We start from the raw sequence: 15,551 nt of genomic DNA, 5'->3' as shown, positions 1-15,551 counted from the left end.
GAAGTCGGAAGACCACTTGAACTACTTCCAGTAAGCAATTGACTGTCCAATAGTCCTTTGCGAGGAAGATGAAATATCACAGCAGTCATCCTGTTGCAAAGCGGATAACTCAGGCCTTGGCAGCTGTGTTGGTGTTAGACGTGCGTCCGGTATCCGCTGTAAGTTCACAGGCAATTAGAGAATTTCTTGAGGTAGTGTGTCCCTGGTACCAAATACCATCTAGGTTCCACTTCTCTAGGCAGGCGATACCGAGAATGTACACAGACGTCAGAAAAAGATTAATCAGTGTCCTAAAAAAATGCAGTTGTACCCAATGTCCACTTAACCACGGACATGTGGACAAGTGGAGCAGGGCAAACTCAGGACTATATGACTTTGACAGCCCACTGGTAGATGTATTGCCTCACGCAGCAAGAACAGCAATGGCGGCACCAGTAGCAGTATCTCGCAAACGCCAACTCGTTCCTAGGCAGGCTACGCTTTGTATCACCGCTTTCCATAAGAGGCACACAGCTGACAACCTCTAACGGAAACTGAGGAACATCATCGCAGAATGGCTTACCCCAATTGGACTCTCCTGGGGATTTGTGACATCGGACAATGCCACCAATATTGTGCGTGCATTAGATGTGGGCAAATTCCAGCACATCCCATGTTTTGCACATACATTGAATTTGGTGGTGCAGAATTATTTAAAAAATGACAGGGGCGTGCAAGAGATGCTGTCGGTGGCCCAAAGAACTGTGGGCCACTTTTGGCATTCAGCCACCGCGTGCCGGAGGACTGGAGCACCAGCAAACACTCCTGAACCTGCCCTGCCATCACCTGAAGCAAGAGGTGGTAACGAGGTGGAATTCAACCCTCTATATGCTTCAGAGGATGGAGGAGCAGCAAAAGGCCATTCAAGCCTATACATCTGCCTACGATATAGGCAAAGGAGGGGAATGCACCTGACTCAAGCGCAGTGGAGAATTATTTCAACGTTGTGCAAGGTTCTGCAACCCTTTGAACTTGTCACACGTGAAGTCAGTTTAGACACTGCCAGCCTGAGTCAGGTCATTCCCCTCATCATGCTTTTGCAGAAGCAGCTGGAGAGATTGAAGGAGGAGCTAATACGGAGCGATTCCGCTAGGCATGTGGGACTTGTGGATGGAGCCCTTCATTCGCTTAACCAGGATTCACGGGTGGTCAATCTGTTGAAATCAGAGCACTACATTTTGGCCACCGTGCTCGATCCTAGGTCTAAAGCCTACGTTGTATCTCTCTTTCCAGCAGACACAAGTCTGCAGAGGTTCAAAGACCTGCTGGTGAGAAAACTGTCAAGTCAAGTGGAGCGTGATCCGTCAACAGCTCCTCCTTCACATTCTCCCGCAACTGGGGCTGTGAGGAAAAGGCTAAGAATTCCGAGCCCACCCGTTGGCGGTGATGCAAGGCAGTCTGGAGCGAGTGCTGACATCTGGTCCGGACAGGAGGACCTGCCAACGATTACTGACATGTCGTCTACTGTCACTGCATATGATTCTGTCACCATTGAAAGAATGGTGGAGGATTATATGAGTGACAGCATCCAAGTAGGCACATCAGACAGTCCGTACGTATACTGGCAGGAAAAAGAGGCAATTTGGAGGACCTTGCACAAACTGGCTTTATTTTACCTAAGTTGCCCCCCCTTCAGTGTGTACTCCGAAAGAGTGTTTAGTGCAGCCGCTCACCTTGTCAGCGATCGGCGTACGAGGTTACTTCCGCAAAATGTGGAGAAGATGATGTTCATCAAAATGAATTATAATCAATTCCTCCGTGGAGAGATTCAACAGCAATTGCCTCCAGAAAGTACACAGGGACCTGAGATGGTGGATTCCAGTGGGGATGAATTAATACTCTGTGAGGAGGGGGATGTACACAGTGAAAGGGGTGATGAGTCGGACGATGAGGAGGAGGTGGACATCTTGCCTCTGTAGAGCCAGTTTGTGCAAGGAGAGATTGATTGCTACTTTTTTGGTGGGGGCCCAAACCAACCAGTCATTTCAGTCACAGTTGTGTGGCAGACCCTGTCGCTGAAATGATGGGTTTGTTAAAGTGTGCATGTCCTGTTTATACAACATAAGGGTGGGTGGGAGGGCCCAAGGACAATTCCATCTTGCACCTCTTTTTTTTATTTATCTTTGCATCATGTGATGTTAGGGGCTAATTTTTTTAAGTGCCATCCTGTCTGACACTGCAGTGCCACTCCTAGATGGTCCAGGTGTTTGTGCCGCCCACTTGGGTCGCTTAGCTTAGTCATCCAGCGACTTCAGTGCAAATTTTAATAATACAAAAAAATAATATTGTGAGGTGTGAGGTGTTCAGAATAGGCTGGAAATGAGTGGAAATTATGGTTATTGAGGTTAATAATACTATGGGATCAAAATTACCCCCAAATTCTATGATTTAAGCTGTTTTTGAGGGTTTTTTGAGAAAAAAAAACACCCGAATCCAAAACACACCCGAATCCGACAAAAAATTTTCAGGGAGGTTTTGCCAAAATGCGTCCGAATCCAAAACACGGCCGTGGAATCGAATCCAAAAGCAAAACACAAAACCCGAAAAATTTCCGGTGCACATTTCTAATTCAAGTTGTTCAAAATAAATGATTTTCTCATTATACAAGGTGTATTTTTGAAGTGTGAATTTATGTTTGAAGTTATGGACCTTGTATATGTTAACAAACAGTATATAATGGTGCTCTCCATGACTTTGTATTGTAAGTTAAAAGTGATATATATTAAGTGAATTGGTACAAAAAGCATACAGGGAAAATTTATTGTTTTTTCACTAAAAACACTGAGCAAACACAATAAAAAAAAATGTGTACAAGGCTTTTAAAATGTATATATTACAATCATTACCTTTATATAGCTATACTTTGCAGTTTGTGTAAAGTGCATTACCCGAGCTTGTTACAACCTATTTCGTTATCATAAACTAAAATATTTGAACCATGATAAAAGAAATGTTAAAAGTAAATTGCTTGCTAAGGAGAGACAATTATGCAGATGAGTGTGTTTTTAAACCTGATAGTTAACACTTTACAATTGAAGCACTTTCATATGCGACAGTTACATAAAAAAATCTTCATGAACAACTTTTCAAACACTACCTTTTGTTAAATATGAATGTAAGGGCTTTTTATGTACACAAACAGAAATTGAGCATAATTGCATAAAAAGGAATCTCATATATTTTCATGTGTGTTCAGTTAGGTTCATTCAGATGTGGTTGGATTTGCTATCACTGCTGCTTCCTTGGAAGCATCAGTGAGAGCGCTGTATGTAAATGCAGCAGGAGGCATCCTACAATCGAGATACCTGGCCTCTTCCCAGGGCCGGTGACAGTGGGTATCAAAGGGGACACTTGTACCTGGCCCCAAGGATCAGAGGGGCCCCAAGAAAATACCACTTAGTGCTTGGCAGGGATGTGAGCCGTCTTGCCCAAATTGGGCAGCAAGCTGTAGGTGGTGTGGGCGCAGCCTCACAGTGACAGGAGTCTCTCACACATGCTTTTCCAGGTCCAGCTCTGTTGGAGCAGTTACAGGACATGGCAGCAGTTCCACTGGCCAAGATTCCCATGCCCTGCACAGGCCTCTTCTGGTGGAGTGTGGAGGCCACATGATACCTGCTGTGCAGTGTTCGGGGTCTGGATACTGGGGAGTGCAGCACAGGTGAGTTTCTCCCAAGGGTAAGACTAGAGTGGATTGGTGAGGGGATACAGGGCTTTGGGATAGGGTCGGGGAGCTGGGGATGCAGCATGGAGCCATTAGGGAGACACAGACTGTGGTGTGTGAGAGGGAGGAAGGAGGGACATACATATTTATGTGTATAGATAATGAATGTGCTTTTATATATATATATGAAAAACAATTCTGAGGACGCTAGTGGTGTTTGTTAACAACCAAATGATAATAATGTGTAAGACAGCTGTATAGTAACAGTACTCTAAAAGTCTTTGTAAAACACAAACTCCTTTAAATAAATAAAATGTATTTTACAGAACCACACATAAGAACAGTTAAGCTCAGATTAACAGTAGATTTTACATTGATGTATTGATTGATCCAACATGTACAGGACAAATAGCCTTTGTCAGATATTCATTCAGATGGTGGTAAATGAAAAACAAAATGACACAGAAACCAATGCGTTTTGTCCCAAAGGACTTCTTCAGGGGCAAGTATGTAGATAACAAATACAGTAACTCAGTATAACAGGTACTGCCATACATAAATTGTCAGTTTTAACAGTAATCTAAAAACATGGATACATACCAATATTTATAGGCAATTATGATATACAGGAGTATGTCGCTAGAAGTGCCGGTTTGTAATAGTCTGAATACTAACATATAACATTTTAGTAGTCTAATTAGTTTAACAATATATCAGGAGAGCAGGTTTGACTTAAAATACATACCAGATCGGTTTTCCATGTGGGAAATTACTACAGATTTAATTAAAATCGGATAAAAAGCTTCAATCAATGAAGGTCCCTAACAGGAACTTTATATATGGTTACCAACGATTATATTGGACCTACAGAAATAAGGGGAGGGTGAGTGTCCATTAGGATGGTCAAATTATTTTTTTGGAGCTTAGAAATACTGAACTTAAAAATGCATATTTTGAGAAAGTTACAATAAAGTAATGATACATGCCAATGAAACATATGAACAAAGGGAACACTATGGAACAATTACTGTTTCCAATGGGTGATATATTGGATTTGCTGAACCAGCATCATACATAATCTGTGGAAATTTATATATATTTATTTACTTCCTTTATATATTCATGTAAAATACCCACATAAAAAATAGGGTACTACAGTGTTCATTAGTGTAAAGAATATATTATTTCTCATATTATTAGGGGGAACTAAGGCTCGCCGCACTCAAAGCACACCAAGGGAGGCGGAGCCTTTGGTTTAACTACTGGGACCTGAGTTTGGGGTTTAGGTGGTGGCCCGTATCCTGACCTGGCTTTATTCAGCTTTCCCAGCGTCAGGTGCCGCTCAATCACCACTGCCAACTCCTCAAATGTCTGGGGGTCAGCCTGAAGGGCCCACTGCTACACTGAGCGGTCTAACACCCGCATAGCCTGGTCCAGTGCGACTACTTCCACAATCTGTACTGCAGAGTTTTTATCTGGCTGCAACTAGATCCTTGTCAGTCGGGCTAGTTTAGACAGATGAATCCTGGGAGGTTCAAAGCCCTCTAGCTGCCAGTCATGTAATTCTTGGGCCTTGCTGGAACCCGTCACTCCAATCCTATCCAGTATAGCCTTTTTCAGGCCAGGATAGGAGTGTGCCTCAGCCACAGTCATGTCCACATACACCCGCTGTGCCTTCCCTGTTAAACATGGAGCCAGCGTGTCAGACCAATGGCCCTGAACTGAAACGTGCAAAGGAATGCCTCTATATCATCCGCTGGGGTGAGCTTTAGTAGCCTTTCCCGCTCTGGCTCAGATTGTTTCAGAAACATTTACACAGAGAAGCATGCATGGATCTCAATGATCTGTGCATAATTCTCCAAACACACCAGCCAATAGCAGTTCTATTCAAAAGTTCTATTTCTGTACGTATTGCATCCTTTTGCGGCAGTGTTTATGTAATGTTGGCTGTGATTGAGAATACAAATTCATTGTAAATTCCCGTGTTCTATGAGGTGTATGTGGAAAACCAACTGTGTTTGGTCAATGATGAATTGATTTGTATTTGTGTGTTCTGCCCTGAAACTGAAAATGAATTGCCCAACACTGCTGTTTTTAGTGTTTAGTAAATTACTGAGATGCATTTTTGGCTGAAAATGCAATCTCAAATGGAATCAGAAGCTTAGTAAATTTCCCTTAATAAGCTCCAGGGGATACTTGTAATTCTTAGTCAACTGGAAAGGTTATGGTCAGGAAGAAAGATGCATGGTGAATGCCAAGGATGTTTATTCTACTCATTTGTAACATCTACTCTATTTTATAAATCATTTTTTCATAAACCCTTTTTTTGGAGCCCACCACTAACAGTAGCAATATCAGACACTACAAGACTTTGGTAAGCACTTACCAGGTCAAACGTTGCTGTCTCCCGGGGCTTAGGTCTGCTTATTGTTTATGAAAGTCTCTATTGTCATTTTAAGGCTCCTGTGCAGATGTCCTATAGGGGAAGGGGTATTACAGTACTTTCAGACATGTGATCACTTAGCGTATGTCTCTTGAGGTGTCTTCTCTATCAGGCAAACTTTTAAAACTCCCCTATAGGGACTTCCGGGGGCGGGGCCAGCTAGCATGGCCGCTTTTTAATACAGCTCCTCCAAGCTGCACAGAGAATCCTTCCTAATCTTCCCTTTTTGTGGGACCCACTGAAGTAAAACTTTCACCCTCATGTAGCAGGGACTCCCCTGGCAAGAGGGATATCAATATTGTGGAGGAGACCAGTGATTTGCCCCGGAGTCAGGCCATCGGTACTGATAGCCGGCATGACCTCCAGCGTGGTGCTGGCGCGAATCGGCTTCCACCTGTAGCCTCCGCTGTGACCTGCGGATGCTGGCCGAGAGCTGCTGCTCTACTTCTGAAGATCACCCCCCCCCCTGACTTCATACCTGGGGTGCCTGTTCTGCCTCATCGCTGTGGGGTGTGTGGGGATGCGGGCGCACGTCTGTTCCTGCCTGTGACCTCTGCCGAGTGCTGCCGGGGCTGGGAGCGCACTGTCTCCGACATCCCACTACCCGCCGCTCACTGATCCTGTGGCCGCTCCTGTCCGTACGCGGCAGCGGGGACCTGTAGCCGCTCTGACGCGCGGGGCTGAGGCGGAGGTGGACGCCTCATGAAGTGCCGGGAGTGCCGATCGGGACGCGCGCCGGGACGGTGCTGCACCCCAGGGATTAGATCCTTGCCTGTGCATCTGCCTGGAGGTTTGGGTGGCAGGACTCCAGACGCAGATTACCTGTGAGGGACGCGACACCTCTGCCCTGACGAACGGGCACCTGGACTGTGGCTGGCATCTCCTATCACTGCCTGGGGACCTGATTCTACATGGCTGCAAGCTGTGCCCCTACTGCTGCGGTAGATCGGCTCTGACCGAGATCGTCCATTCGGCTGGCAGTGTGGAGACTCTGTAAACTCTCTCCGTCCTAGGACTTCTGCATCCTACATTACAACACTGCCATGGCTCCTGCCTGCCTACATGGGATGGCGTGCTCCCTCCCCCCCAGGTACTAACATTGTGTGTCTATCCCCCTCTTTCTTTTCCTTTACGAACAGACTCTAGCTTCTTTTTCTCCCTATACTTTGTTCCGTTCCTCCCTACTGTGTTTTCCGACTCCCCAGCACCACCATTCCTCACCCATTCCACCTTCCCCTTTGCTCTGATTTTATTTCTCCACCTGCACGTATCTGGAATTGGGATCTCGGGGTATAGAGGAGAAGAAGTGTTGTCACCTGAGAGCACTACTCGGATGGATGCAGTTGCTGTTACAACCCTGGCTGCATGACCTCTCTCTGAACAGTTTCTATTGCGGTTACAGGGGACTATTGGGTGGCTACCACCAGGAAGAGTATAAACTGTTAGTAGCCGGACCCTGCTTTTTCGATCATCTATCCAGGCACTTCCCTTATGTGAAGAGGTAGTTTAGTTTATTGGGGTGTCACTCTGTATTTATTTAACCTGGACTCCTGTTGAGTGTCCCTTACTTGCAAAATTTGATCTATGCCACAGGAACTTTTACTCATTACTTCCCAGTTCCTTTGTTTTCCTCTTCAGGAGTCAAGAGGTTTCTTATATATAATTGCGGTGCCACCTTGTGGTTGGATAATATATTTTTATTGTTAATTGTCGTTCAATTACTGCTTAACCTTACTTTGACACGTATACCTCTTACACTCTTAATCGTATAGTGTCCCGGAATTAGGGTTATACGACCTGATTGCAAATGTTTCTATTATTATGTCCAAAATGTGCTTTGTTTTAATAAGGTACATTTACTGATGTATTGAATCACCTATGATCCTTGTGATACTCTGAAGAGCAACGGTTCGTACCTCTTCCGCTTCAACTCTTCTTCTAGATACCACATTCTGACAATTCGATATTATATGTGAAATGTAAGTGTTTATGTAAAATACAAGGTCTGGTCTACATACTCTAGTAAGACTAGAACACATTTTTATAGGGTCCTCCACCTAATAACGCATGTGTGCTTGTTCTGCATCTCTTCCCTGTTTTGGTCCATAGTGTTATGGACAGATTTTTGGAAAAACAACAAAACTCCTCAACAGACATGCCTTCTTCTAATGCGAAATCAGCTTACAAACGTCAAACTGCCCAAAAGGTAAATGCATCCCATCCCCCAACTCCTCCCTCTCCATCATCCGGAGGGGAGGAGTCTGCCTCTCAGTCATATCCTCGCAATATTACATTCCCATCACCGGCTGAAACTGCCAAAGAGGTTATTAATATGTTAATGTCTCTCATAGATAAGAAGTTCGAGGACTTACATGCTAGGCTGAATACCTCTTTGGCTAAGATAGAAGCGAACACAGATAGGCTTGATACTCTGGAACAGAGAACCAGTGACACCGAAGACTCTGTACATACATTGCAACAGGAGCTCACAACTAAATCTCAAACTATTCAGATTATGATGGAGAAACTTGATGATTTAGAAAATAGAAATAGAAGATGTAATTTGCGTTTTATTGGCATACCGGAGTCAGTTTCAGATACACAACTGCAGGCCTATATGAGCACTGTTGTTCCAATAGCGTTGGGATTCCCAGATACGGATCCCCCGCTGCCGGTGGAAAGAGCACATAGACTGGGAGCAATGCGTAGGGACAGGGGTGCCCAGCCCAGACCGACTATAGCTAAGTTCCTCGATTACAGGGATAAGGAGAAGGTATTACAGGCGTATTGCGCTGTTCCTGAACTTAGGGTGGAGGGCCAGAGAATCTTAGTGTTCCAGGATTTTTCGGTCATGGTTTCTCAAAAACACAAGGCCTTTTCGGAGGTCTGTAGATTTTTGGTAAACAAAAAGATAAAGTTTGCTCTGCTATACCCAGCCAAACTAAGGGTGACTGACAATGGTCGCACCCAGTTTTTTACTGACCCCCAGCAAGCGAAATCGCATTTCATGAGAAATAGCCCTCCTTCACCAGCTCGCTCCAATGCTGGTGACGAGATTTGATTTATTGGGCACTCCGTGACATACGGGAACATTTATATAGAGGGGTCCTGGCATGGATTGGCTTTACATTTGGGGGAATTAACCCTCACCATTTTTACCGATTATGATACTGCGAGGTTGGTGGGAGGGGTTTCTGGGGAATAGCGGAACACGCCATCGACCCCTTTTACCGAGTCTTCTTATACGGTAACATTACGAGACTAGACCTAGTTTGTTTCAGTTTTTCTTTTGATTAATGTTATTTTGTAAGTTGGATGTAACCTTGATATGATTCATGTTTCTAATGTTAAGTTTTTGGACGAAACGGAGCGTCCCCTCCAATGGCGTTGGGGATCCTCAGTTGTTTGTTTCGGGCCTGGTGGACGGCCTCGACTTAAAAGTTTATATGAAAAATGTTGATGTATTGCTTCAATTTCAGCTTTATGGTAAAGTGACCTGCTTTGTTAACATATGTGGGACGCGGAGAGGTGAAACAGGGGGAGGAGGCTGGGGCTCGAGGCTCCCGGTTTTTGAGGCCCGCCAAAGATCCCTGCTAGATGCAAGAATATTTTTTCTTGTGCCCATGGGACTGGGGATAGATCGGTGCAGCTTCCCTCCTATTTTCTTAACTAATGGCGGTTGATGTTGATGGTGCCCCTAGGGTCAGGGATGACTCCCACTGTTCCATCCTATCCTGGAACGTGGGGGGACTAAATGCCCCGATCAAGAGAAAAAAAATCCTCACCCACCTCCGCAGGAAACGTCCCTCTATAGCCTTTCTCCAGGAGACTCACTGGCGACAGGGAGATAACTCTACCTTGCGAGCCCCCTGGATAGCGGAGTGTATACAAGCCTCTTACTCTTCTAAGTCCAGAGGGGTGGCAATTGTATTCCACAGGCGCCTGAGATATGAGATCTTACACTCAATAGCGGATACTGAAGGTCGTTATTTAATATTGGACACATTGATAGAGGGTAAAAAATTTACACTAGTGAACTTATATGCACCCAATGTGGCGACTGGAGAGTTTTTGCGCAAGCTCACTTAGGTCTTGGCCAGCAGAGTTAATTACACCCTGGTGGTGGGTAGGGGATTTTAAAACGGTAGACGATCCTGCACTAGATAAATCTTCCCACGTCATTAGGCCATCCTCCCCAGGCTGGAGATACATTCAGGAAATGAAAGACGTTCTACACTTAAGTGACCCGTGGCGTCTATTACATCAGACTGACAGGACATATAGCATTTATCTAGGGTACATGGTTCATTATCCCAGATAGACTATATATTGTTAGCAGACCACCTTCTAGATCAAATCAAAAGAGCTACTCTAGATGACATAATTATTTCGGACCACACACCTGTGGGATTGGAAATGTATACTGGTTCCCGTGGAGGTGTGGACTGCCTTTGGCGATTCCCGGACTACTTGTCTACCTCGGAGGATTTTAAAAAGTTTCTACTGCACTCTTGGACTAACTTTGTGGACGACAATATAGAGCATTGGGATAACTCGGTGCTGTTCTGGGAGACGTCAAAGGCAGTGTTACGAGGTCATATTATAGGATATGTAGCAAAGAAACGGAAAGATAACACAAAAAAATATCATGAGTTGCATGCAGCTATGTCTCACAGTTTTCAGGCGTACACACATAACCCTTCTGAAGGTCTATTGGAGACATACCTGCGAGACAAACAGCTACTTGATGCCTTTTTAACAGCTCAGGCACAACAACGTCTTGATTTCACTAAATTCCATTATTACAAGTGGGGAAATAAAACTGGAAAACTGTTGGCCACTATGTCAAAAGCAAGGACAAAACGCTCCTTTATTATGGCCCTGAGAGATATCGCCCAGAATAAAACATACACTAAAACTACTGAAATACTGTCATACCTTAGTGATTTTTATACTGAGCTCTATAGTCCTATTTCCCCCCAGGAAGGATTGCAGAGACACTGATGGCTGATATGCCTACACTTAGTTTGGAGCAACGAGAAATATTGGATGGAGACATTAGGGAAGACGAAATTAAAACGGTCATAACATCATTACAACCGAATAAATCACCTGGACCAGATGGGTTCACTGGGACATATTACAAACTGCTGCAGCAAGAATTGATACCGACACTAATGGAACTCTATAACAAAACCTATCGAGAACACCCCGTTTATCCATCTTTTTCCCAGGCGTTCACTACTTTAATACCTAAACCAGACAAAGATCCACTGTTAGCAGATTCATATAGACCCATTTCCCTCTTAAACTCTGATTTTAAAATTTTCACCAAAATCATCGCGAATAGATTACAGTTAATCCTCCCTGACTTGTTAACAGACCATCAATATGGTTTTGTACGGGGCCGCCAGTCGTTTAAGGCCATCTACACTGCAATAGCGGCGACGGTAGCGTCAAAAAACTCCCCTGCTGCGGAAAATATGCTCTTAAGCCTTGACACACACAAGGCTTTTGACACAGTATCTTGGCATCACTTATTTAATGTGTTGCATTGCAGAGGATTTAGTGAGGATTTTGTGGGCATTATTAAATACCTGTACACTAGCCCAACTACTTCTTTGTTGGTTAATGGCAGGCGAGGTCCTCGGATCACTATGCAGAGAGGTACGAGACAGGGCTGCCCCCTGTCGCCCCTTCTTTTTAATCTCTCTATAGATCCCCTCTTCAGAATACTGCAAAATTCCACAATCTATACGGGTATCCCAATTGGTGACAAAGAGATAAAACTAACAGCATTCGCTGACGATGTGCTCGTATATATAGGGAACCCCAAGGACTCACTACAGGACATTTTGGATTTGTTAGACAATTTTGGGAAGATTTCGGGTTTTCGAGTCAATTTTTCTAAATCCATGGGGCTCTATCTAAAACAAGGGGTAAAACGCCCGAGGTGGGGGAGACAGATACCTATAAAATGGGCCAATACATATATAACCTACTTAGGCATTAAACTTCCTAAATACCCCTCGGATTTATATAGGTTAAACGTGAAAGAGGCGATAACCTCAATAATGAGAGAATTGGAGGGATGCCACCATTTAATGCTCTCGTATTTAGGGAGGGCTAACTTAATAAAAATGTGTACATTCCCTCGACTACTATACATTTTACAATCCCTTCCCGTACTGCTCAGTAGAGCGGACCTAACGCACATAACCAAATTGTTTCGACAATTTATATGGAAGGGAAAAAAACCTCGTATTGCTATGTATAAGCTGCAACAACCAAAATCCAATGGCGGAATTAATTTTCCAAACGTGTCACATTATAACCAAGCATCTTTAATAAGGTTTCTGAGAGACTGGTTGAATGATGAGGACACTTATGCAAACACCCAACTAGAGGCACAATTTATAAAATCTAAGAGTTTGATTAATTTCCTCCACTGTATGGAGGCAGAGTGCGATCAGGATCTGAAGGACAATCCCCTTCTGTGGTCGGTTTACCGCCTCTGGCACTCTCTTAGACGATCCAGGAATTTGGGAAGCCACAATTCCTTGTACCTGCGATTCCTCGGTAATCCTGACTTTCAGCGTGGGGAGGCGGGATTTCCATTCACATTGTTTCATGCCGAAGGCCTGAGGGATGTAGGACATATGGTAGATAAAGACAGCAGAAAACCACTCACATATGCACAGTCAAAGGAAATATATCCATTTATACACAATTATCCATTGGTCGTTTCTCCAATTGCAACACTATTCCAGCCTGGTGATTAGAACCTTGTCAGGGACGGATTTAGAGAGTGACTTAGATGCCCTTTTGCGAACCCCACCAGCCGCGAAAAAAAGCCCTTTCTATTCATTACAAAAAATTGACCACTCAACTGGATCAGTCTCAATCAACCTCCGGAATGCAGAAATGGTTGTCAGACTTTAATGAGTTGACTTGAAAGGCTCTATTGAAAAGTTTGCTACATTCTTGTAAACTACTGCCCTCAGCACAATATCAAGAGATGTTTTATAATATAGTTCACAGAGCTTACTATAGCCCATACAGGCAATGCAAGGCAGGGATGATAGATTCGGACTGCTGTCTGAAATGTCGCGCCCCTAAGGCCGATATATTCCATTGCTTCATGTTATGCCCTCTGCTCCGCCGTTTTTGGCTACAGGTACGACAATTTGCCATGGAATATCTTATAAACTTCATTCCCTTCACAGCGGAATGGGCGATTTTTGGGATAATCCCGGATAGGCAAAGAATAACAAAGGGATGTAAACGGTTGCAGATGGCAATCAGTGCGGCTGCGCGCAAAGCCATCTTGCAATCCTGGATAACTAAGGATCCCCCTACCTTATCTCTATTCAAAGGGAAACTGCACCATTTATTTCAAATGCATTGGATAGGAACGACCTTACACAAAGATAAACTAACGGGACAATTTTTCGAGACCTGGGAAAGCTACATTTCCACCCTCCCATTGGCCTTCCGAACCAGAATTCAGAATTCATTGAAAAATACTGAGTGGTTTGAGACACGAATAGCAATTGGGGATCCGCCCATATTGCTGGTGGACTGAGAGATGGGTGGGAGTGCCGTGAAGCCCTTGCCTCCTCATATCTCTGCGATAGATAGACTAGCGGGTCCTTTGTCATATAATCTGTATTGCATTTTCTTTGGAATGGTATTTATGGGTATGCGCAATGTACATGCTGTTGTTACATAGGATCTTATATTACAATACTTTACGTGTCATGTACCGCTCTTATTATATGTTTGTACATTGAGAATGCAACCACTTTTGTAACATGAAGCAATGCCTTAATAAAAAATGTTCTACTTTAAAAAAAAAAAACTCCCCTATAGTACTAGGTATTAGATTGATAGTCTCTAGAATTCCATTATTTTTGTTGTTTCTTCATAATATTATTATCCTTTATTTATATGGCGCCACATGGGATCCACAGCACTCACTTACAGAGTGCATAAACAATTAAGCAAAACAAGAAAACAGTGAATTACTATTCCAGACAACATAGGACAAGTACAGGGTATATAAACATAGCTGCATCAGCAGACGACACTGAAATAGATATCAGGGAGACAGAAAATCAAGGGATTTGGTGCCATCAAAGGGAGTACCGAAAAGAAGATTAAGTAAGGGAAGGAAAAGCACATGAGGGAAGAGGGCCCTGCTCATGAAAGCTTACATTCTAAAGAGGAGGGGCATGCAGACAAGGGTGACACAGATGAGGTTGCAAGTGAGCAGGGGCCAGACAGATCTTAAGATGAGAGATAGCTGGGTTTGGTGAAGAAGTGGGTCTTGAGAGCACTTTGAAGTTTTGTAGAGAGGAGGAGAGTCTGATAGGGAGAGGTAAAGAATTCCAGAGAAAGGGAGCAGCACATGCACAATCTTGGAGGTAGGAGTGGGAGGAGGTAATCAGTAGGCAGTACAGGCAGCATGCATTAGAGGAGCAAAGAGGATGGGCATGAGTGTAAAGGGAGATAAGGTCAGAGATGTAAATGGGCGAGGAGGGGGTGAGGGCTTTGTAAGTGAGTTTAAGAAGCTTGAGATGGATTCTGAAGGGGAAGGGGAGCCAGTGAATGGTTTGTAAGAGAGGGGAGGTGGATGTAGTACATTTGATGAGGAAGATGAGCAAGGCAGCAGCATTGAGGATAGATTGGGGCGGAGAGAGGCATTTGTGAGTGATGCCAGATAGAAGAAGATGACAGGAGTCCAGTCTGGAAAGGATCAGTGAGTGGTTAAGGGTCTTAGTGACATCCTAGGAGAGAAAAGGTCTGATCTTGGAAATATTTTGGAGATAAAAACTACAAGTTTGTGAGATGTGCTGAATGTGTGGTTTGAAGGAGAGGGAGGAGTCAAAAATTACTCCAAGATGACACACTTGGAGTAGATAGTCGTGCCATCAATAGATCATGAAATCATGGGAGGTGAGGTTGTGAGGGAGGAAGGGAAGATGATCATCTCAGTCTTAGACATGTTAAGTTTAAGAAAGCACTGGGACATCCGAGAAGAGATAGCAGAGAGATAGTTGATACGAGTGAGGAGAGCGAGGGAGAGGTCAGGGGAGGAAAGGTAGATTTGAGTATCATCAGCATAGAGATGATACTGTAAGGCAAAAGAGCTAATGAGTTTACCTAAAAAGGACGTAGAAAAGGAGACAACCAAGAACAGAACCTTGGCAGACACCTGCAGTTAGTGAAAGTGGGGGAGGTGGAGTCATGAGAGGATCCTGAGAAGGAATGGTGAGAGAGATAGGAGGATAGCTAGGAGAGGGCAGAATCACACAGACCAAAAGAGTGAAGGATTTGCAGAAGAAGAGTGTGGCACACAGTGTCAAAAGTAGCAGAGAGTTTAAAGAGAATAAGCAGAGAATAGTG

The sequence above is a fragment of the Pseudophryne corroboree genome, chromosome 1 (assembly GCF_028390025.1).
Source record: "Pseudophryne corroboree isolate aPseCor3 chromosome 1, aPseCor3.hap2, whole genome shotgun sequence".
NCBI lineage: Eukaryota > Metazoa > Chordata > Amphibia > Anura > Myobatrachidae > Pseudophryne > Pseudophryne corroboree.
This window is presented reverse-complemented; position numbering follows the sequence as displayed.